At 42.7% G+C, this 4,274-nt stretch overlaps 1 non-coding gene across 1 annotated transcript; it reads right to left on the bottom strand.

Moving 5' to 3' along the window:
• Positions 1–329: 329 nt before the first annotated feature.
• On the bottom strand, positions 330–436 carry LOC141636184 (small nucleolar RNA R71). The gene has a single exon (XR_012540814.1). It is a non-coding gene; the product is annotated as a small nucleolar RNA R71 (small nucleolar RNA).
• Positions 437–4,274: the final 3,838 nt, after the last annotated feature.

Genomic DNA, 4,274 nt, shown 5'->3' with positions numbered 1-4,274 from the left:
CCCAAAGGTTTCAATCTCCAGACTGAGGATGGGAACACCTTTGATATCCGTCCTTCTTATATCAATCTGGTGGAGAGAAACATTTATAGAGGTGTGGCTGGTGAAGATCCGAGGAAGCATATGGAGACCTTTACCGACATCGTTCTACTATCCCCGCCTACTAAGGGGTAACTCAAGATAAGATTAAGGAGGTTCTATTTCCTTTCTCTTTAGCTGACTCAGGCCAGGAGTGGTCGATCGACTTGACCGCACAAATTGCTGGGGTTACAGATTGGGAGTCTCTTGCTCTTGCATTTTACAAGAGATATTTCCCTCCACAACGCACCAATTTGCTGATAGCCAAGATTACTAGTTTCAGACAGGCTCCCGATGAAAGTTTCTATGAGGCATGGTCGCGATTCAAGAAGTTGGTGAGGTCTATCCCTTACCATGGTTTTGACCCATGGTTTCTAGCTAATCAGTTCTACAATGGGCTGTATGACGACCAGAGAGCCATACTTGATGCGGCATCTAGTGGAAGATTCCAGGAGAATACAGATGACGATAAGGGATGGTCTCTTATTGAAGAGATGGTGAATCACAGTGCTGAATATGGTAACCCGAGGGATGGGATTAGGACAGTTCATGCAGTTGATAAGCAGGTTTTGGCTCAGCTGGACACCATGAATGCTAGATTCGACAATTTGGAATTACAAGCTGCTGGGGAGCCTCAGACAGTCCATGTTCTTACTAGAGGAGAGACTGTTTCTTGTGAGAGATGTGGGAGTAATGATGGCCACACTGCTGTTGGCTGTCTTGTAGAGAAGGAACAAGTCCTTGCATTTTAGTAATATAGGCAAGGTGAGGGTTCCTATTACAATAATCAAGGGGCAGTCCATCCCAATCTGAGGTGGACTAGTCAGAATGTGCTCAATCCTACTCCTCCTCCGCACCAGCAGCTGCCTTATGTCCCTCCACACAAGAATCATCAAGGCTTTCAAAAGCCCCCTTCTTTTACTCCTCTTAACCATGGTGCGTCATCTTCCGGTGGGGTGAGTGAAATTGGTGAGCTTAAGTCTATGTTGCAAGCCTTCACGAAGCAGTGGCAATTGAGTGATCAACAAAAAGATACGTCCATAAAGGCACTTGAAACTCAAGTTGCCCAATTAGCCACTAATCAGTCCACAAGAAATCAGGGTCAATTACCGACTTAAAATGAGAAGAATCCACACGGAACGGAAATTTCATCAATCTGAGAAGCGGTCGTTTGTATGAGGGACCAGAAATGCAGAAATCAGACCCAAGGAGAGCTGTAACTGATGGTGAACAGTGTTCTGGCGAAGAAAATGAGCTCACGATGAAGAAAGTACTCGATCGACTGGTTTCAGGTGGTCGATCGAGCAGATTTGGGGACGAAAGTGGTCGATCGAGTGAACAGGAAAGGCAGAATTGTCGATCGAGTAGTTTTTCTACTCGATCGAGTGATGAGCAAAATGGAGTTGCTCGATCGAGTGAAAAAACTACTCGATCGAGTGATATTGATGAAGATTCTACTCGATCGAATGGGTATATTGGTCGATCGAGTAGTTTTGATGATGGGAACCTTATTCAAGAGCCTGTTAGTGCTCGTTTAAGCGATAAATCACCGGAAAGACCTCGTTCGAGAGGTAAGAAGCGTCCAAAGGATACAGAACTTGCTCCGGAAGATACAATGGAAGAGAGAAACAAGGGACTCGAGATTCCTATCACAGTTCCCTTCCCGAGGCGGTTGCAGAATACTAAGGCCAATCAACAATTCGGCAAATTTGTCGACCTTCTGAAAATCTTGGAAGTCACTGTGCCGTTCACTGAGTTGCTGACAAAGGTACCCTCTTATCTTAAGTTTATGAAAGAGATTTGATCGCGTAAGAGGAACATTAGTGATAGTGAGACCGTAGCTTTGACTGAGGTGTGGTCAGCCCTATTTCAAAATAAGTTACCTCCTAAGCAGTCAGACCCGAGTAGTTTTTCAATTTCGTGTCATATCGGTAACTATTTGATTGATAATGCGCTATGCAATTTAGGCGCTAGCGTAAGTGTCTTACCGCTGTCTCTGGCCAAGAGACTTGGTTTGACAAAGCTGAGTTGCACTAACATGACAGTCCAGATGGCCGACCGTAGCATATCACGACCACTAGGTATAGTAGAAGACGTACCTGTAAGGATCGGGAGGTTCTTTATTCCCGTTGATTTCGTTGTCTTAGACATCCCCGAAGATGCACACACCCCTATTATTTTAGGGAGACCATTTTTGTCTACTGCTCGTGCAGTTATTGACGTCGGGGGCAAGACTTTGACCTTTCAGGTAGGGGATGAAGAGCTGATTTTTAATCAGTCTAAGTCCCGAAGGGCTACCATGCAGGCTCAGCCTTGCAATGCTCTCTCTTCTATTGACCCTATTATTGACACTCCAGTTGAAAATTTGGAGTATTGTGCTGCAATTGTTATCCCTCCGCCTCAGACTGAGAGCAAAAAGGAGGAAAGTTCGTCTGTTTTCCTTGCTGCAGGTACAAATGAAAGCAACGAAGAAGCTGTCAAAGGGTGCGGTGCAACTGTTGTCAATCAAATTGGAGGTAAGGATGCTAAAGATGGTGATAGAGGAGCAAGGACGAGGAAAGTTCGTGCCTATGTGGATGAGAACTATTCTCCTCCTACTGTTGCGAATGACCATTCATGCTCATGGAAATTAAAGAAGACAGTCAATGTTGCTGAGATGACGTCCTCCAGTCAGGAGCCCTTCAAGGGGCTACTGAATTGCATTAGGAATTAAACGGGGAAATACCCCGTGTAACACTTTGTAATAGATAAATTTTGAATTTTTCGTTGAATTTATTTTATTGCTTTTAATTAGGACAATTAGCTTCTAGACTGTTCTTTAGCGTAGATTTAAGACTATAGACTGTTCTTATGCGTATTTGGTATTTTGGGATATTTTTGCACGTGTTCTTATGCAGGTTTGGGGATGTTTTTACGCATTCCAAGGAAGAAAAGACGAAATTCAAGAGCTTACAGGAGAAAAGAGCTCGATCGAGTACTTTTTGTACTCGATCGAGTGAAAATTTGGTCGATCGAGCACTTTTTCAGGTCGATCGAGTAAAGCAATAAGTGGGACTTCTCGATCGAGTAGATGGAGCATCAAAATGCTTGATCGAGTGGTTTAAAACCACTCGATCGAGTAACTGAAACAGGACGCAGGGAGTTTTCAATCCTTAAACTCTTTACTTTTGTTTTCTTTCTCACTTTGTCCCTAATTTTCGTCTAAACACCTCCTATTTGCGATAATACTCACCCCAAATCCCCAATTTTTCTTGCCTAATTACCAAATCCACCACCTACAATCTATTGTTTGCTACTTAATCTTCCATAGCCCCATATTTTCCCCTTAATTTATGCCTATTTACACGGTCTTTAAAGAGGATTAGGGTTTGCGGTCTTGAGCTCGAAAAAATCGTTACTTTTGCTTGTTTATTGAAGATTAATTGCATATTGTAGGTCTATTATCATCAAGTAAGTGATTCTTTCATCCTCTATGCATTTTTAATTTCGTTTTTTCGAACTAAAATGTGGTAAATTGTTTCTAGGGTTCGAAAATCCATTTTTAGTCGAACTTTTTCGACTTTAATTGTGTTTATTACCCTTATTCCTCTTTCTTGATGATCAACCCCAATTCCTCGCTGCTGTTACATGTTTAATTCGAATTCTACATGAATTTTTGCGATTTGTGTTCGTGGATAATCGAAAATTTCGATCGTCGACGGGCTATTGCTTTTCTTTGTCATTTGTCTATGGAGCTTCATTGCTGTGATATTGCTGCTGAGTGTAGAATGTTTAACATGCTTAACATGCTTCCATTCGATTATTGTGCGAATTTTTGCGATTAAGGCTGTTTAGTCGAAATTTTTTGACTGTCAGACGGGTTTGCTTGCTTCCATGACTTAATTAACTTCAGTGTTGCTTACATGCTGTTGTTGATGACTGTTATGCCCGCCTTATCGCCATTTACATGCTGCTTTTCGATTTTGTTTGAGGAATTGTTGGGACATATATGCTGTGGGTCGAAATTTTCGACTGGTAGGGAGTATTCATGTTGTTTTTCTGCCGGTTTTTCCTTCTGTCTAAGCCAGTTTTAGACACTCTTTTTCTTATCATGCCCCCACCCTTGTTACAGGATGGAGTCTAGTTCGTTACCTTCTACCAGCTCCACCTCTAGTCCGTCTCTGTCTGAGACAGTGGCCCATGCTGTTGCTACCGCCTCC

This window comes from Silene latifolia, chromosome Y (genome assembly GCF_048544455.1).
Source record: "Silene latifolia isolate original U9 population chromosome Y, ASM4854445v1, whole genome shotgun sequence".
NCBI classification, from domain to species: Eukaryota; Viridiplantae; Streptophyta; class Magnoliopsida; order Caryophyllales; family Caryophyllaceae; genus Silene; species Silene latifolia.
The sequence above is the reverse complement of the archived record's forward strand: the minus strand, read 5'-3'. Positions and strand labels throughout refer to the sequence as shown.